This window comes from Monodon monoceros, unplaced genomic scaffold (assembly GCF_005190385.1).
Source record: "Monodon monoceros isolate NGI ecotype Baffin Bay Population unplaced genomic scaffold, NGI_Narwhal_1 Super_Scaffold_18, whole genome shotgun sequence".
Taxonomy (NCBI): domain Eukaryota; kingdom Metazoa; phylum Chordata; class Mammalia; order Artiodactyla; family Monodontidae; genus Monodon; species Monodon monoceros.
Window position 1 is genome coordinate 84,961,153 of NW_021703774.1, and position 19,224 is coordinate 84,980,376.

Genomic DNA, 19,224 nt, shown 5'->3' on the forward strand with positions numbered 1-19,224 from the left:
TTTATAATGAGTATATAATGGTGTATTACCTAATTTAAAAGATACACTTAAGAGTAAAAATAAATAAGTTGGTATTTACTTATAGCATTTCCCCCCCAAGTCTGTAAATAATATGATAATAAGAAAGTTAGTTGTTGAAATTTTTAGGAGGGGTTTTAGTTTTCTATTGCTATGCAGCAAAACACAATCTGCATTTATTATCTCGTAGTTTCTGTGGGTCAGGAGTCTGGGTGTGGCTTTGTTGGGTCTTTTGCTCAGGGTCTCACATGGCTGCAATCAAGGTTTGAGCCCAGGCTTCCTTCTTTGGTGGAGCTTGGAGTTCTCTTTCAGCTCACATAGCTGTTGGCAGAATTCAGCTCCTGTGATTGGAGCACTGAGGTCCCTGTTTTCTTGCCGGCTGTCATCTGAGGCCCGTTCTTTAGCATCTAGAGGTCACCCACATTTCCTCTCTCAGCATTGCAGCTTACCTCTTCAAGTAGGAGAATCTCTTTCCTCTGAGATGGTTTTATATAACGTAATAGAATCACAGGAGTATCTATCCCATCACCTATGCCATTTTCTACTGGTTAGGTGCAGGTCACATACTCTGCCTGTACTTAAGGGAGAAGGTTAAACAAGGACATGAGTCACTGGGGGACACGGTACATGTGTTCATCACAGGAAACATACTGTGCCAAACTTGGCACAGCTCTCAGGTTTGCGTGTGCACAAGAATCACCTGGAGGGGGGGCTATTGAGATTAAGTTAGGATTCCTGGGACCCATCCTCAGAGTTTCTGACTCAGTAAGACTGGGACGGGGCCTAGGAATTTGTTTTGTTGGTTGGCAGTTAATTTTTCAGATGTGTCTAAGGCAGGGTCCCCAGGCCATATCTACAGAAACACTGTCATGGAGGTTACTTTATGACTTTGGAGAGGGACACACTTGGATCTGAGCCTCCCCTTTGCCAATAAGCAAGTGAGACTGATTGATTCCAACTTCTCTTCTTGAAGACCAAAGGAGAGTCTGGATACTTATCAGCAGAGCCCCACAGAGGCAAAGACCACAGCCAGGGACAAAAAATTCTACAAAGCAGAAAAACTCTTAGGACAAAGTAATCCACTAGGACATTGCTGAAAGGCAAGGCTAATGAATCAAAGTAAAACCAACTGGTAATGTAATGTTTAATACAATTTAAATTATGGTTCTACAACTTCTAGATGTAAAACATTGTCACTTAACCTCCCTGAGCCTCAAAGCCTGCAAAATGAGGATAACATCTACTTCCCAGATTTGTTACCACATGTCAATGAGACACTGTCGGCCAAAACAAAACAAAAAAAATGCCCACATTCAAACATCTGCCAAGTCCTACCTAAAACACTAGAATTTCAAAAAGGATCCAGGACTGTCAAAATATTACCACAGAGGTTGGTGCTTCTGTTTCTCCACAGAGACAAGTGAAAGAAAACAGGAAAGGGACTTCTCTGGTGGCACAGTGGTTAAGAATCCGCCTGCCAATGCAGGGGACACGGGTTTGATCCCTGGTCTGGGAAGAGCCCACATGCCGCGGAGCAACTAAGCCCATGCACCACAACTACTGAGCCTGTGCTCTAGAGCCCGCGAGCCACAACTTCTTAAGCCCGCGAGCCACAACTACTGAGCCCGTGTGCCACAACTATTGAAGCCCGCGTATCTAGAGCCCGTGCTCCGCAGCAAGAGAAGACACCCCAATGAGAAGCCCGTGCATCACAACGAAGAGTAGCCCCTGCTTGCTGCAACTGGAGAAAGTTTGCCCACAGCAACGAAGACCCAACACAGCCCATAAATAAATAAATAAATTTATATAAAAAAAGAAAACAGGAAAGTAAAAAATGGTGCAATAAAAATAAATATAAGTGACAATAAAAGATCATACAAGTATATCATTTATATTACATGTCAATGAGATAGACTTCCCTATGAGGAGAAAATAAGTTTGAAGACTGGGTTATAAAATAAATATAACTATTCATTACCTATAAGAAAAATAATTAAAGCCAAAAGACTTTATTTATTTATTTTTATTTTGGGCTGCGTTAGGTCTTTGTTGCTGTGCATGGGCTTTCTCTAGTTGCGGTGAGTGGGGGCTGCTCTTCGTTGCAGTGCACGGGCTTCTCATTGTGGTGGCTTCTCTTGTTGCAGAGCACAAGCTCTAGGTGTGCAGGCTTCAGTAGTTGCAGCACGTGGGCTCAGTGGTTGCAGCTCGCAGGCCCTAGGGTGCACAGGCTTCGGTAGTTGTGGAGCATGGGCTTAGTTGCTCCATGGCATGTGGGATCTTCCTGGACCAGGGATCGAACCCATGTCCCCTGCATTGGCAGGTGGATTCTTAACCACTGCACCATCAGGAAGTCCAAGACTTATTTTAAAAGGACTAAAATGATGGGAGTATTCTAAGTTCTCTTAAGAATGTGTAAAAAACATGATGTCAAATAAATTAGATTTTAATCACAAATATTAAGGGTGATAACCCAAACTGAGCAAGGAGTGCCTAACAATTCTCACGTGTTTGGTCTTAAATAATGTAATAATAAAGACATGTAAAAAGCTGGTAAAAATTAAAGAGAAAAATAAAAAACAATTGCATTTGGATTCCGTGGCACTTCATTAACTAGTTAATTTTCACTTTAAAAGAGAGAAAATGGAGAAAATTAAATCATGTATGAAAAAGAAAAGCAATTTTTAAGCATATAATCATATTTTTAATAGTTGTTGGAAAGACTGTCAATAAAGTTTAACATTTATTCCTTTTTAAAGCTTTGAAATAAGGTGTGGAGATTTTTATTCTTTGATGAGAAAAATCATGTACTTAATTTGAAAAGCCAGTGTCACACTTCACTGGAGATATAAGAGTTCCTCTCCTTGAAAGCAGGAACAGAAGGTTCACCCAGTGCCATTCTTTTCAGCACGGTATTGGAAATGCTGATAATAGCTATTTGGGAAGGATATAAAAATTTAGGGATAAAAGAATACTGCTTTTTATATTTGACATGATTATATACCTGAAAGTTCCAAGAAAAGCAAACCCTAAATTACTAGAAATAATAAATGAATGCAGCAAAGATATAGCCAAAAGTAACCCACATAGAACAATTGCATTTCCATCTGTCAGTGAAATACAGCTGCATATTAATTAAAACATAGAATAGAAAAGGGAGAAAGATTCCATTTATAACCACAAACCAAAAATGAATTTGAGGATTTTCTTCGAGCCACCAGATTTATTCCAAGAAAATACTTGAACCATAACAGGAAAAGAAAAGGAGGATGTGAACAAATGGAGAGATACACCAGATAGTTAATGAAAAAACAAAATCTAGTAAATGTGACAGTGTTAATAGATTTAATGCAATAGTAGTTAAAGGCCTTATAAAATACTTATAGTAGCTGAGTAATTGATATGAACCTTAGAGAATAATGGGAAAAAAATAAGGACTCTCTCACAAGATTTAAAATGCGTTATAAAAAATATTTATCAAAACTATAGGTCCCCAAAGAGAAAAATTAAATCAGTGGAACATCTCTACTTGGTATAGCATCTTAAGCTTAAAACAGGACCAACTCCGAAGTCCAAAATATTCCTCCAAATCCCAAACTGAGTCTGCTTCATCTCAGTAAATGGCAAAACCACCCTTCCAATGTTCTGGCCGAAATATGTGGAGTCATCCTTGACCTTCCTTTTTACCACCCACCACATCTAAGAGGTCAAAAACAGGTCCAGAATTGACCACTATTCACTGCCTCACCTCCATCAACCTGACTGAAACCATCATGGCCTCTTTCCTGTACCACTGTCAGGGACCTCCTAACACATCTGCCATCTCTGCTGCTCTCCTACGGTCTGTCTCAGCACTGCAGCCAGAGCATACCAGGTATATTTCTCCTCAAGGAACTTGACGTTCTTTTACAACTCTGTTCTCTCGACTGGAACCTTCTTTCTCCCAGCTATTTGCATGCCTATTCCCTCCCTTTCTTCAGGTCTTTGCTCAGACGTCATCTTCTCAGTGACGTCTTTAAGTTCCCCATTGAAAAATTCAACTTTTCACCCCCCGTGCCAGCCTCCCTATTATTCTTTCCTACCTAACTTGTTATTTATCCATCTATCAACTCTTTTAAAAGTTTGTCTCTTTCCCCCCATTCCTCCACCAGAATGTTAGCTCCATGAGGGCTGGGATGTTTGTTTTGTTCATACCTGTATCCTTAGCACCTAGAACAGTGCCTGGAACATAGTAGGTGCTCAATAAATATTTGCTGAGTGAATGAAACAAAACAGAAATTCTTGTAGCACAGATGTCCTACTTTAGAAACTTAATTTACAACAAAGGAGAGACAATACAACAATGCAGAAAGACTTCATTGCTTCATTGCTTACTAATTGTTTGGATAGTGGAATAATAAGGAAGTTATTTACTTTAGAGTAATACATCACATCATAAATAATAAATTTCAGATGCATTAGAGTAAAACATACACTAGTATTTTTAAGAATGGGAAAAAATTACATGGCTATCTCATGTTTGAAGAAGTGATAAATGTCTGACTGTTGAAGAAATGAAAAATGTTATTAAGCACAAGATAGAGAAATATGAATATGTAAAGATTATTCTAAATTTTATGGTAGATACATATAAAACAAGGCTATAGAAAGAAAAGATATGTGAAAAATATAGTTACTAGCAGCTTATTCCAAAAAAGGAAAGAACTGATACAAATATATAGTTCATGTCTAGATTCCACTCTGTAAGTAACCAAAGAAGATGAAGAGTTTATTCCCAAATAAAAAGGAAGAACAAATATCACATAGAAAAATATACAGCCTTGAAAGTGGTAAAAAAATATATATCTAAACAACTTAAAGATATCATTCCAAAAAAAAAAAAAGATATCATTCTAGAACTATTAAACTACTTTTTTAAATAATTAATTAATTAATTAATTTTATTTTTGGCTGCGTTGGGTCTTTGTTACTGCACATGGGCTTTCTCTAGTTGCGGTGAGCATGGGCTTCTCACTGCAGTGGCTTCTCTTGTTGCGGAGCAGGGTCTCTAGGTGTGCGGGCTTCAGTAGTTGTGGCACGCAGGCTCAGTAGTTGTGGCTCGTGGGATCTAGAGCACAGGCTCAGTAGTTGTGGCACAAGGGCTTAGTTGCTCCGCGGCATGTGGGATCTTCCCAGACCAGGGATCGAACCCTTTTCCCCCTGCATTGGCAGGCAGATTCTTAACCACTGAGCCACCAGGGAAGCCCCTATTAAACTATTAAAGCAAATAAAAATGATAAACTGCTTGTTAACAGAACTGTGGGGAAATAGGTACTGATTTGTTGCTGGTGACAACATGAGTTTGTGTAATTCCTTAAACAAACAATCAAATGATATGTATCAAAAGCTATAAAAATATTCATATCTTCCAGACTATTCCATTTTAGGAAACTTAGCTACAAGGAAGTAAATAAACCACAAATTAAGCAAACAAAAAAAAAAGTAATCTGTTTTTATACTGTGTAGAAAAGCGAAAAATTGGAAATGGCCCAAGTGCCAAAGAGTAAAGGAATTTCTAAGCAAACTTTCTTATAATAACACGTTGGACCATTACAACTGACAATGTGGGGACTTTTTTTTTTTTTTTTTTTGCGGTACGCAGGCCTCTCACTGTTGTGGCCTCTCCCATTGCGGAGCATAGGCTCCGGACGCGCAGGCTCAGCGGCCATGGCTCACGGGCCCAGCCGCTCCGCGGCATGTGGGATCTTCCCGGACCGGGGCACGAACCCATGTCCCCTGCATCGGCAGGCAGATTCTCAACCACTGCGCCATCAAGGAAGCCCTGTGGGGACTTTTTTTAAACACTTGGGAATGTGAATGTCAACACAGCATAATTACCATCCTAAACGTTGAACTTAAGGTGTGATCTTTCTGTAATCAAGTAGAGGTCACCTTTGGGATCAGAATTCTAATCTTTGGGGCAATGCATCCAAGAACGATCGTATCAAATGAAGGACTACCTTACACAGCATTATGCTAACTCTTCAGAATGAAAAGTCTAAGGAACTCCTTGGTGAGGCTTGAGGCTGGAAGTCAGGATTTAACTTAGCCTCTTGCGTGCTATTAACTCGGTCTCAGGGACACACCTGCCCTGCAGTAAGTGGAAGGGAGGCGGAATGGCCAAATAGGCAGGACCGTACTGTTCAGAGGCTGAGCACCCACTGAGGAGGAAGAAGTAAACCATCTCAGAGGCTCCTGGAAACTAGAGGACCTCACAGGGAGCCCTGGGCCTGGGAGCTGCCCTCAGAAGCTCCAGGGGTGGCAGGTCTGAGGGTGGGAAAATGCCAGAGGAAGGGTCCAACATTAAGGAATTCCGTGTGGACCCGGAGCCCTCTGTATATGAGGCAGGATCCCTGAAAGCCCTAGACAGAAGACATGGCAAGGTGGAGAACAGCTGCTGTTTATTTGTCCAACTCACAATCCAGGTAATCAGGAAGATGAGGTGTTTGCCTAATGGTGCCGGACTGCCTGGATTTGAATTCTGACTCCACCACTTATTGAGTGACCCTGAGCAAGTCACTTAAGTTCTCTGTGGCTCGGTTTCCCTCTGGGGAAAATGTGGGATAACAATAATACCTACCTCATAGAGTCGCCATGAGGATTAGATGCAACAAAACAGGTAAAGCTCCTATGCTGGAACTCTTGTCATTTTTATGCACTTGGGGTGACTTGCTTAAACAACAAAGTGACTGTGAGTACAGCTTGGAGAATCAGAAAGGGCTGGATCATGTCAGAGCATAAGGAATTTATAGCTGGGAGTTACTGAACCACGTGAGATTTTACCCAGACTCATTTTTTTTTGTTGATGACATTAGTTTGGGAGGAGGAAGAAGGAAGACCTTCAAGGTGCCCACATTGGAGATGCTGTGCTGGCTTGGGGAGGTGGGACGTCCCCGAGGGTTTGGGCCAGATGGGCTGTCAGGCAGGTTTCTCCTCCTTGGAGTCAGCCTCGGGGCCCTGGCTGGAGGGCAGTTCCCCTAGAATTTCTTCTTGTGACAGAGGGCTGGTCCTAAATATGTCCAAATGGGACCACTGGGGACTCAGACCTCACTGTGTGGCAGACAGATCTAGGAACACGCCCAAGAATTTAGGAAGTGGATAGTGCTTTTTTTTTTCCCCCCCTTGATAGCCTAACCATTGGTTGAGAGCAAGTACTGTCAAAATTAAATCCTGATGCTCATGTGTTTTCCCTGGGAACAATTACAAGTTTGGCAGCCTGGGGCAGTGGATGGGCAGGCAAGTGGAGAGACTGAGTGAAGGGGCCTGGAGGAGACGGAGCAATGTCTCCAGGGCATTTTTAGGAAGCTTTGCTGTGTAATGTCCTCCTCCTCTATGTCTCCAAGAGAATTTTACTAAAGACTGATTCATCTTTTAAGGCTTCTTTGAAGTTAGATTTAGATTTCATTGAAATGTTGTTCTGTGATGGTCCTTAAGGTGGAAGCAATCCATAGATACGGGGTTATTTATTTGTATAATTATTTATTAAGCACCTACTGTCTGTGAAGCACCATATTAGGAACAGAGGTAAATAAGGTAGAATCCTTGCTCTCAAGTTGCTCACAGTCTACTAGAGAGACAGGCAAATATACAATGAAAAGGTAAATTGTAAGTGTAATGATAGTCAGTAGGCTGAATAATGCCTCCTAAAGATATCCGAATCCTAATCCCTGTGAGTATTGCTTATCCAGGTGGACCCTAAATGTAATCAGAGGTGTCCTTAGAAGAGAGAGGCAGAGGGAGATTTGACCCCAGAGGAAAAGGTGGTGATGTAATAATGGAAGCAGAACCTGGAGTGATGTAATCTGAAGATGAAGGAAGGGGCCACAAACCAAGGAATGCAGGTGGCTTCTAGAAGCTAAGAAAGGCAAGGAAAAGGCTCCCTTCAGAGCCTCCAGAAGGAACCAGTCCTGATGATATCTTAATTTTAGCCAGGGGAAGCTGATTTCTGACTTACAAAGCTGTAAGAGAATAAATTTATGTTGCTTTAAGCCACTAAATTTGTTGTAATTTGGTACAGCAGCAATAGGAAGTGAATACACTAGTGTTGAGTGAAATAAGTGGCACATAATGCAATGGATGCTCTGACTATTGTCCCATTGACAGGCAGTACACACGGATGTGAGGAGAATTCAGAGAGGTGTTGCCATTGATTTTTCCAAGTGGGGAAGGACTGTTAAGGCCATCTTCATAGCACTCTTAGGTGTGGAGAGGTGAAGGGATTGTCCGAGGTCATACACATTCTTTCACTAAGCAAACATTTATTGAGTATCTGCTCTGAGCTGGATCCTGTGTTGACACTGATGGGGATCTGAAAATGAATATGGCAAAGTTCTTGTCCTTAAGGAATTTACACTTCAGCAGGGAATAACTTGGCATAAAAGCCCTGGGTTTGTCATTACACTGGACCAGTGACTTAACCTCCTTGGGTTCAGTTCCTTCTGTGTAAATCATAAAAAGAGCTACTTCACCAGATGTTGTGAGGACCAAATGATAAAATACATGCAAAAGTGTTTTGTAACCTGTAAATCATTTTGTAGGGCTGAATCCTGGTCTTTCCATAAACCCTTCTTAATCTGCAGATTTCCCTGGGCTTCCTTACTTCCACCACCTTCACCTTAGAGAGGGTCCCGGCTCCTCATTAAGGTGTCCAGCATTAAAGCCAGGTGGTGTGACTCCAGTCAGGGCTCATCCCACCAACAGTGCTATCTCAACAACAGGCACAGAGTCCGGGGCTGGCCTCCATCAGCCTTTTCTTTAAAAAATACTGCTCAAGTTAAAAAAAAAAAATTTTTTTTTTTAATGAGAAGGCTGCTCACTGTCAATTCACGTGAAGGATGAAGAGAATAGTTTCTGGGAGAGATGATCTGTTATTGTGAGCCAAAAATCAAATGCTGTTTAAAGTATGTTCTATTTGGACCTCTACTGATATTTCCATGTCAGATTACGTTGTGCTGAAAAATTGATGGAGAGAATGTTTGCACTAGAGCAAAAGTCCCAGCTCAGCGTTTGGTTCCTGGGTAAAAATAAAGAGGGAAATAATTGATTTAGAAGTTGTATTTGTCTTCTCTTTCTCTTTTGTCCCTTCCAGCTCTGCAGAGCTGAACTGAGTGCCTTCTCTGCCCAGCCGTGCGCTGCGCGGTAGGCAGGCTCTGTGAATGAGTTCAAGTCTGGTGAGGCTGTGTGTCAGGTGTGGTTCCTCTGCCTCGGTATTTGAACTTTTAAATCAAAGGATTATGACTTTTAAGGAAGATTCTGAAGCCCATTTCAAAACTTTCCTCCTCTGTGTATTCTTCACTAAACGTTAGCTAGAATGTCTCTCTCTCTCTTTCTTTTTCTCTGTTTCTGTCTCTTTTTATGTTTCTCTGTCTCTCTATCTCTCTCCCTTCCCCACCCCCTTCCTCCAAGGGTAGTCTTTACTCTGTACCCCCCAGGACAGTTCAGATTTCAAATATTTTGCCCCACAATCCCTACGTTAGAATGTGCTACAAATACAAATGTTTTCACAACCAAGCAACAGCTTCTGAAATACTTCTGTGTCCCAAAATAATAAAAACAGAAACATTTGCATAGTGCTATTTTCCAGGACAGTTTTGAGACAGGTACTATTATCATCCCCAATTTACAGGTGAGGAAACTGAAGCACAGAGAAATTAAATGACTTGTCCAAGGTCACCTTGGTCAGGTCCTGTGGACCAGTTTTTAGCTCAGAAGATAATGGTCCTCACAATCACCCATCCTCACAGTGGTCTCTTTCACTCCTCCCTAGCCCTGTCTGAAAGCTTTGCACATCTATGTCCTTCATCCCCTCATGGACAGAGACATTGCTGTAGTCACATGCCTTTGAATGCTCCACCGTACCTGCCTTGTACAAAGTGGAAGCTCAGTTAATAACTATGGATTCGGGGCTTCCCTGGTGGCGCAGTGGTTGAGAGTCTGCCTGCCGATGCAGGGGACATGGGTTCGTGCCCCGGTCTGGGAAGATCCCACATGCTGCGGAGTGGCTGGGCCCGTGAGCCATGGCCTCTGAGCCTGCGCGTCCCGGGCCTATGCTCCACAACGGGAGAGGCCACAACAGTGAGAGGCCTGCATACCGCAAAAAAAAAAAACAAACTATGGATTCGTTAATCAGCTCAGAAAAACATAGAAGATAAAAGAATAAATAATATTTATAAAAATTGTAATGATATGAGAAATGGTTCATGATTATGATATTAAGTATAAAATTGATATAAAACTGGATATACATTATGATATTAACTATATAAAAATCTAAGTAGACTATTAAAAGACTGGAAGGAAATACAACAGAATGTTGGCAGTGGCTATTGATAAATGGTGTGGGTAAGAGTGATTTTATTTCTTTATTTATACTTTTTTGTATTTTCCCAATTTTCTGTAATCACCTTGTGATAACTTTATAAACAGAAAAATGTAAGTTTAAAAATATATCATCCACTTAAAGGAAAGCAAGAGCAACATGGAAGAGACTGGTCGATTGGAGGGTCTCCCCAGGGATTGAGCTGTGTGAGTAGAATTGGGGTTGTGGTGTGGCTCTCACAGCCTGTGTGTGTGTGTGTGTGTGTGTGTGTGTGTGTGTGTGAGAGAGAGAGAGAGAGAGAGAGAGAGAGAGAGAGAGACAGAGGGAGAAAGAGAGAGACAGAGACAGAGACAGAGACATCTGTGCCACAATCCGATGGTATACACATGAGGACATAGTTTAAATGATTACTTATGAACTAGGAAACAAAAAATCTCTCTCTTTGGTATAGTTCAAATGGCCCATGAACTTTGGAAGAAACTGATCCCAGAAAAGATTAGCATGTCAGAGTGGGAAAAGGGCCACCAAGATCTAGAGTCGAATCTTCTTTTCTTATAGATCAATATCTGATGCCTATGGCTTGAGCTAGACCAGGAAGGAAAAGGTAGAAATCAGAAATAGAATTCTCACTTCTTCCTCTGTATGGGTCAGACCTGCAGTCTGGTCCTGTTGCCTGGGGGGAGGGCCACGTAGGCATGCCTCCGACGGTGGGCTGCTGCCCTGGTCTAGCCCTGCTCAACGTACCTGTAGTTGTCCCTGGTTGTCTTCACCGTCGGGGGGATCATGTCTCTGTGGTTGTGTGTGTGTGATGTCTTGTGGTGAGTGATTTGGAGGAGGGCACAGGGCAGTGGGACTGGGCTTTCTGAAGACCCAAGTCCACCAGCCAGGCCAGCTAAGCTATAGAGTCTGCCCTGCTGGCCTTCCTGATGAGCTGTTCTCCACTCCTGCTGTGCCCCTGTGACCAGCAAACTGGTCTTTGTGACCAAAATGACCATTCAGAGACATCAAACAACCAGTGACCAACCAGTAACTTACCAGTAATTTGTTCAGCTGGTCACACTGCTTTGTTTGTTTAGATCTTGCTGCAGAAGGTAACATTTTGTGGTCCTGTGGATGACTTCAGGAAAATCACAACTTTATACACAGAAGGTTTTACAAAATATTAAAAAAATTTTCTGATTATAAAAGAAATGTGAACATATTATTAGGAATTAGAAAATATAGAAAGAATAAAGAAAGAAAATAAATCCCCCATAATTCTAATCCTTAGTTATAGCCTCTATTAACATAATTGTTTTTCCTTGCAATTAGTGGTTCCCTCCAACCTTTTTTCTCTTTATAGATATATGGCATAAAGTATATATTTTTTATTCCTGCTTTTTCACCTAATGCTATATGATAAGCATTCCCCATATCCCTCAAAATTCTTTGAAAAGTATGATTACTGATAAATGCATAAAATTCCATGGTAACAATTTACCATCATTATGCGATTATTCTCCTAGTATAGGAGAATACATTTCTAAATTTTAAAGATAAAAATATATAATATCATTTATATTCAATTTATGGAAATGTGGGTGTCAGAGGAACACACTAGTGACACTATAGCACTGCAATCAGCAAAATCCAGATTCCAGGAAATTCTACAGGACAAATGAACCAGTTTTTTTCCAGCAAATAAACTACTGGGGGGAAGAGATCAGGGGAAGGGATCCCATAGAGTCCTGTGGATGAAAAGAGGCTTAAAAGGCATATCAACTAATTGCAATGTATAAATGATATTTGGGTCCATATTCAAACAAACGCTAAAAAAATTCAAGAGAGAGAAATGGAAACACTAACAGGTATTGAATGATATTAAGGAATTATTATTTTTTTCAGAAGTGATAAGAGCATTGTGGTTATGTTTCTAAAATCAAATCCTTGCCTTTTAAAGACTTTTAAAAGGCAAGGATTTGATTTTAGAAACATAACCACAATGCTTTTAAAAATTGCTCATTTCAAAAGATATATTTGGGATTTGCTTCAAAATAATGGGAGGGAAGACAGGGGATAGTGTGTGGAGATACAGATGGGTCAAGACTGGCCGCAATTGTTGAAGCTGAGTGATGGGTACAAGGAGGTTCATTTTACTATCTCTTTGCTTTGGCATCTGTTTGATATTTTCTATAATTAAAACGTGGGAAAAGGAACAAAGGAAAAGGAAGCTGGCATCTCTGATGCCAAGTGCTGAGTTTCGCTATGGAGGAAAGAGCCCTGTACTTGAATAAGACAGACTTAATTTTAGTCCCACCTTTCATACTTACTGGCTATGCATCCTTGGGCTGCTTTCCTAACGTCTTTGAGCCTCAGAGCCCTCACTCATAAAACTCATACTATAAAGCCTGCCTCACAGTGTTTCTGTGAGGAAGAAACATGATCTTATCTGGGAAGTGCTTGGAAAACTAAGGAACACTGGGTATTTTATCTTAAGGGATGAGTAGAGCATGAGGTCAAGGGGCAAGGACAATGTGTACCTCTTTCCTCCTCAGGAAGTTAAGCCTCCCCAGTTTTTCACTGACAGCTGGAGGGTGAGTGAGGCTTTTGTAGAAAAGTACTCAGGTATGCCATTTTAATTCCCTTGTCATTTCTTTTATTATATATTTTTGGTTGTTTTCTTAGTGGTTGCCCTGGGGAGTACCATTAGCATCTTAACTTACAACAATCAGTTTAGATTAACAACCAACTTAATTTTGATGGTACACAAAAACTTTCCTCCTATATAGCTCCATTTTCCCCCTCCTTTATGCTGTAATTATCACACATTACATCTTTTTAAATACATTTTTTATCCACCAACATAGATTTATAATTATCGCTTTGTTCAGTTTTCTTTTAAATCAATTAGGAAAAAAAATACACTCATACTGTCTTTTGTCTACAGTATATACTGTAAATATACACGGGTGTATTTACCAGTATAGTTAACTTTCCTGGTGCTCCTTATTTCTTCATGTGGATTCAAGTTACTATCTATTATATTTTTACTTCAGCCTGAAGAAATCTCTTGGTATTTCTTGTAGGTTAGATCTGCTTCATGACAGAATCTCTCAGTTTTTATTTATCTGGGGATGTTTTAATTTTGCCTTCAGATTTGAAGGATAGTTTTGCTGCATATAGAATTCTTGGTTGACAGTTTTTCTTTCAGCACTTTGAATATGTCATCTCACTGTCTTCCAGACTTCATGATTTCTTTATTTTTCTTTTTCTAACTCCTTTAGGTGGTAGGTTAGGTTGTTTATTTGAGATTTTTCTTGTTTCTTGAGATTGGCCTCTATTCCTATGAACTTCCTTCTTTGAACTGCTTTTGCTGTATCCCATAGATTTTGGAAAGTTGTGTTTCCACCTTCATTTGTCTCGAGGTATTTTCTGATTTCCAGTTTGACCTATTCACTGACTCATTGGTTTTTTAGTAGCATGTTTAGTCTCCACATGTTTGTGCTTTTCCCATTTTTCTTCCTGTAATTGAGTTCTAGTTTTATATCATTGTGGTCAGAAAAAATGCTTGATATAATTTCTATCCTCTTAAATTTAATGAGACTTCTTTTGTGGCCTAACGTGTGGACGTCATGATTTCTGATGAAAAATCAGCTGTTAATCTTATTGCAGATTCCTGGTACCATATATCACTACTCTCTTAATGCTTTCAAGAGTCTCTGCCTTTTGAAACTTTGCTGAGCTTCTTGGATGTGCAGATGAATGTTTTTCATCAAATTTGGAAAGTTCCAAACATTATTTCTTCAAATATTCTTTATACTCTTTTGTTTCTCTCTCTTTTCCTTTTTGGACTCCTACTATGCCTATGTTGGTATGTTTGTTGATGTCCAATTGGTCTCTGTTCATTTTTCTTCATTCTTTCTGTTATTCAGTATGAATAATCTCAATGAATTTATCTTCAAATTCATTGATTCTTTCTTCTGGATGTTTAAATCTACTACTGAGCCCTTGTGGGGAAATTCTCATTTAGTTATTCTAATTTTCAAATCCAAAATTTCTATTTGATTCCTTTCTTATAATTTCTACATCTTTGTTGATATTCTCTGTTTGGTGAGACATTGTTCTCATATTTTCCTTTAGTTCTTTAGCCATGGTTTCCTTTAGTCTCTGAACACATTTTAAATACCTGATTTAAAGTCTTTGCCTAATAAGTCCAATGTCTGGGCTTCCTCAGGGATAGTTTCTATTGATTGCTTCTTTCCCCTACATAGGGCCCATACTTTCTTGTATTTTTACATGCCTTGTAATTTTTTTATTGTTGTTAAAACTAGACATTTAAAATGACATAATGCAGCAACTCTGGAAATCAGATTTCTGCCCCTTCCCCAGGATGTTTTTGCTGTTGCTGCTATAGAAAAATACTCTGAACATAACACAGGCCTTGGGCCAAATTCCCTTCAAGCCTGAAGCTCTTCTTCGGGTAAGTAGACTGTCAGAGTGGGCTTCTTGCCTATGGGCATGGAGCTCATTTTAGGAAAACCAGCACAGATTGAGCACCTCAGTGCACTCCGATCATGATGCCTCTTTGAGGCTCCCCCAAACATCACACTCAGGGGGAGGCTTCTGCTCCTTCCACTCCTCAGCCTTTGGCTTGTCTCTCCAGAATCACTAGAGTGTGTTGAACCTGTAGATGTCACATTTAGTGGTCCTGATCCAGCCTTGCCCACACAATCCTAGCCAGGCCTGGATGACCTCCCCTGGGTGTCTGACTGGGTGTGAGGAGAACAAATTTCCAGCCTCTTCATCTGAGAAGGTCACATCAGGCAAAATAAAAATGATGCTAAAAAGACTGTTACCAGCTGGAGTGATCAGTGCCCAGATGTCTCCTGGGCCAATAATTAACCAGGGGCCTGGGAGATGCCCAAAAGGCAGGCATGGAGAAAACATATGGGTTACAAAGGGTCCAGGACAAAGGAAGCCAATGGCAGGACTGGTAGTCAAGAAGGGCCGTTCCCAGAGGCCCAGATGGTGGGCACATTGCCCAGGAGGAGCCTTCCTCCTTTCATGGTGGATTCAGGGTTAGGAACAGGGTCAAGAGAGTAGAAATCTGTCATAGGCACACCCGCTATCCAGTGCCAGGCTAAACAGTCCTTCTGAGGGGAATAAGGCAGAGGATGCTAAGGCCCTGGGGACCTTCAACCCCAGGCTGGCACAAGCTGTCTGTTTGCGCAACGAATATCTGTCACTAGGGTGTGATGTGACAAGAGTGTGGGCTTTGAAAACACACAGACCTGGGTTCAAATCCAGACTCTGCCACTTACCAGCTGCTGTGACCTTGGCCAAATTTTATGCTTCTCTAAGAAAAAAAAAGAGGATGTTAGCACCTAGCTCATGGGGTTGTTGTAGGGTTGAATGAAATTGCATTTTTATAGAGTACCTCACACATAACGGGTAGTTGATCAATGAAAACTGTTCATCCTTGTTGGCGGCATTGAATAAGGGAGAGGAATAGACCATGCCACACTGCTTGAAACCATCCTATGGCTTCTTCTGCCTTAATCATTCTGAAGGCCTGCAAGGCCCTGCATCCTGGGTCAGGCCCCCTATTAGAAGCTCTCACAGCACTTGTATCTTCCTACCTCTATTTACATTTTATGATTAGATACTTATTTGTGTGGTTGTTTGGATAATACCTGTCTCCCCCACTGGCTCTTCTGCTCACCATTCTGTGCTCAGTGTCTAGCAATCAATGGGGAAATGAATGAGTGGATGAGGATGAGGCTCCAGCCCTCACAGACCTCACTAGGTGCACACATGCAAAGAGAGGCTGGGGCAGGAGTCCAGGACCTCAGGGTAGTGATGGGGCCTGTGGGCCAGAGAGGCTGGAGTCCAACATGGAATTCTCACCCAGCCATCCTCCAGAAATTCACCCGACAACTCCCTTGACCCAGCCTCCTCCACTCCCCAGTCCATAACCTCTTCTGCCCCACGGCCACCCAGTCCCGGAGCTGCATCCATGTGGACTCTACACAGGGCCATGGGGGTCAACCTGTGGGCTTCCCTGTGGTCCCAGACCAGGGGTGGGACCACAGCTGCCACAGCCCCGGCAGGGCTTTGGGAGCGAGTGTCTCTGCGGTTCCTTATTTTGCCAGGGGGCCTTCGAGGCTGGCACAGTCCTTTGTTCCCTCAGCAGTCCCAGCATCCAGGGCGGCAGAGCCTGGTCACCCCCCTTCCCAGAAACTGGCCCAGGAAACCAGGGGACAAAAGTGCTGCTCTGGTACAGGGTGCCTTCACTGGGGGCTGGGGGCCCTTGTCGAGAAACATGGTCTCTTTCCCCAGGGCTGCCCTGCAGCTGACCTGGGCCTCAGGCTGCCTAGTCACTGCCCACCCCCTAATGACTTTAGCTCCTCATTCAGGGGGTCATCAGATACCCACCCAGGCCCTGCCCAGACCCTAGGCCACCCCAACCCCTTCCTTGCCATGGCCTGCAGTCTGCATGAGGTTAACCTCAGGCTTCTTCCTGGTTGTCTCTGATTCAGTTTCCTGGCTCTGGCCGGATAATGGTTTGGGGTTTGGCTGGGCCCTTCTGCTTGCATACTCAAAGCCAGAGTTCCTGACCCTGCCTGTTAACAGGCACCCGCTATGTCCCAGGGCCATTTCCTGCTCAGTCTCCCTTCAGCCCCAAATCCTTGAGCTACAAGGTATCTGAATCCTCATCCCAGCAGGAAGCGCCTGGCTCTGCCCCCTTCTGCTGAGTATAGCCAGGCTCTGGCAGCATCCCGGGTCCCCAGTGCCTGCCCAGAGAGGAGCTGTGTTTGGCTTGGGCACCATGGGACCAGCTGGCAGGGGCAGCATCAGAACACACTTTATCTGAGGGCAGCCTTTAGAGTCCACAAGGTGCTTTGGGGTTTGTTCCTGCATTTGAACCTCAGGCCAGGTATACCTGGCTTGTATTCTTAAGCCAGTTCTAAAGATGAGGAGAAACCTGAGGTTCAAAGGGATTAAACACTTCCCCAAGTTCACACAGCAGGAAGAGATCCAAGCCAATGGCTTAAGTTCTTTGGCCCTGAATCCAAAGTTGATGTCATTCCACAGATACGACACTTCTGAAGCAGCACCTGTAGCACATGAAGCCCAGGAAAGGCTACTGAGATTCTCTGGCATTTCTTCCTGGATACCCCCTGGGGTACCTCCTGGGGCCTCCTGGGATACCTCCTGGGGCCTCTGGAAAGGCAAGTGAGGGGCAGGGGCATTTGTTTGTTTGCCAATCCTTGCTTAAAGTCCTTGAAATTACATTCCATCCACTGCCCAGTGATCAGTTAGGGTTCTAACCTAGCCCCATCTCCAACAGAAGCCAGGGAGACCTGCTGAAAATACCTCCTCGACTAATGAATTGTAGTTATTAGATATATATTCCACTGGTTAATATCAAGTAAGCCCCTAGAAAAGGCCACCATTAAATCTGGTCAGAATTTGCCTTACTATACCTTTGTTCATGCATTCAGTATTAACCTTTTGATGCACATTTATTGGGCACCTACTGTGTGCCAGATACTCTCAGGTACTGGGATGCAAGGAGGGATACAGAACAGTTCCTGCCATAGTCAGTGGCCTGGTGGGACAGACAAATAAACAGGCTCTCAGTCTGTGGGAGAACAGGGGAGGAAGGAACTGAGCTAGGGTGGGCCTCCGGGACCTGGGTCAGGCTGGGAAGGCTTCTCAGAGGAGGCAACTTTTAAGTTGTGACTTGAAGGAAAAAAATATGAATAAGTTTCTTCAAAAATCTTTTCTGAGGAGCTTTTGATAGAAAGGGAAGAGCTAGCTTAAGGGAAATGATGAGAGACAGGGTGGTAGTGGGGGCTCAGGGCACAGAGAGGGGTAACTGAGATACCTGGGTACTTAGTTCCAGGCATGTTTGCTTGGTGCCCATTCTGACCCTGTAACCTTGGTCTCCTAAGTTTGGGGACACAAACTTTTGTGCAGCGCTGTCCAATATGATTTCAGAGATGATGCAAATGTTCTGTTTCTGTGTTATCCAACATGGTAGCCACACGTGGCTATTGAACTTTGAAGTGTGGCTAGTACTACTGAAAAACTGAATGTTTACTTTTATTCCATTTTAATTAATTTAAACCCAGATAACTTCCATATCAGACAGTGTAGCTCTACATGCTTCTCATCCAGGATCACATTTGAATTACTTGAAATGTCTTGAAAATTTTCTGATGCCTGGTGTCTGAGCCTCACGCCTGAGATTCTCATTTTGTTGATCTAGGGTGGGGCTTGGGTACCAGTATTTTTTGAAACAACCTAAGTTAGTTTCAGGTGAGCCAGGGTTGAGAACCACTGATGCAAAACTTTGTCCACCACATTCTTAGCGGTGGGGAGGCCCCTTTTATCCCAGCCTTGCCCAGGGTGTGTTTTTGGGCTATGCTGGGCCTTCAATCACTCTGAACCTTCCCAACGCCCCTCTGCCCCTGGAAGTCTGCATCCTTGGTCTCCTCTCCACTCCCAGAAGGAAGATCAGGGCTTAAGGCCACTCACAGAGCTTGCTGACTCTCCCTCTGCCAGCCTCCCCTAGTTCCCAGTCCAGAGACAGTGCTCATTCACCTCAGAGCCTGCGAGGACCTGGACAGCAGGGGTCAGTGGTCAAGGAGCCTCATCCTTACAGGCCCCTTGGGCCCTTGGACAGAGCCCAACCAGCCATGCTGGGCTAGGCTGGGCTGGGGCAGGGGCTGGTGGGCAGGCCTGACGTTTGGCTGGTTTCTGTCCGTTTTCCTATTAAACAGATATGCAGGTGAATGTGTTTGGGACAGCGATAATGCAGGAGGTTTTGGTGACAAGACTGGAAGTTGGAGAGAACCCTCCTTCCC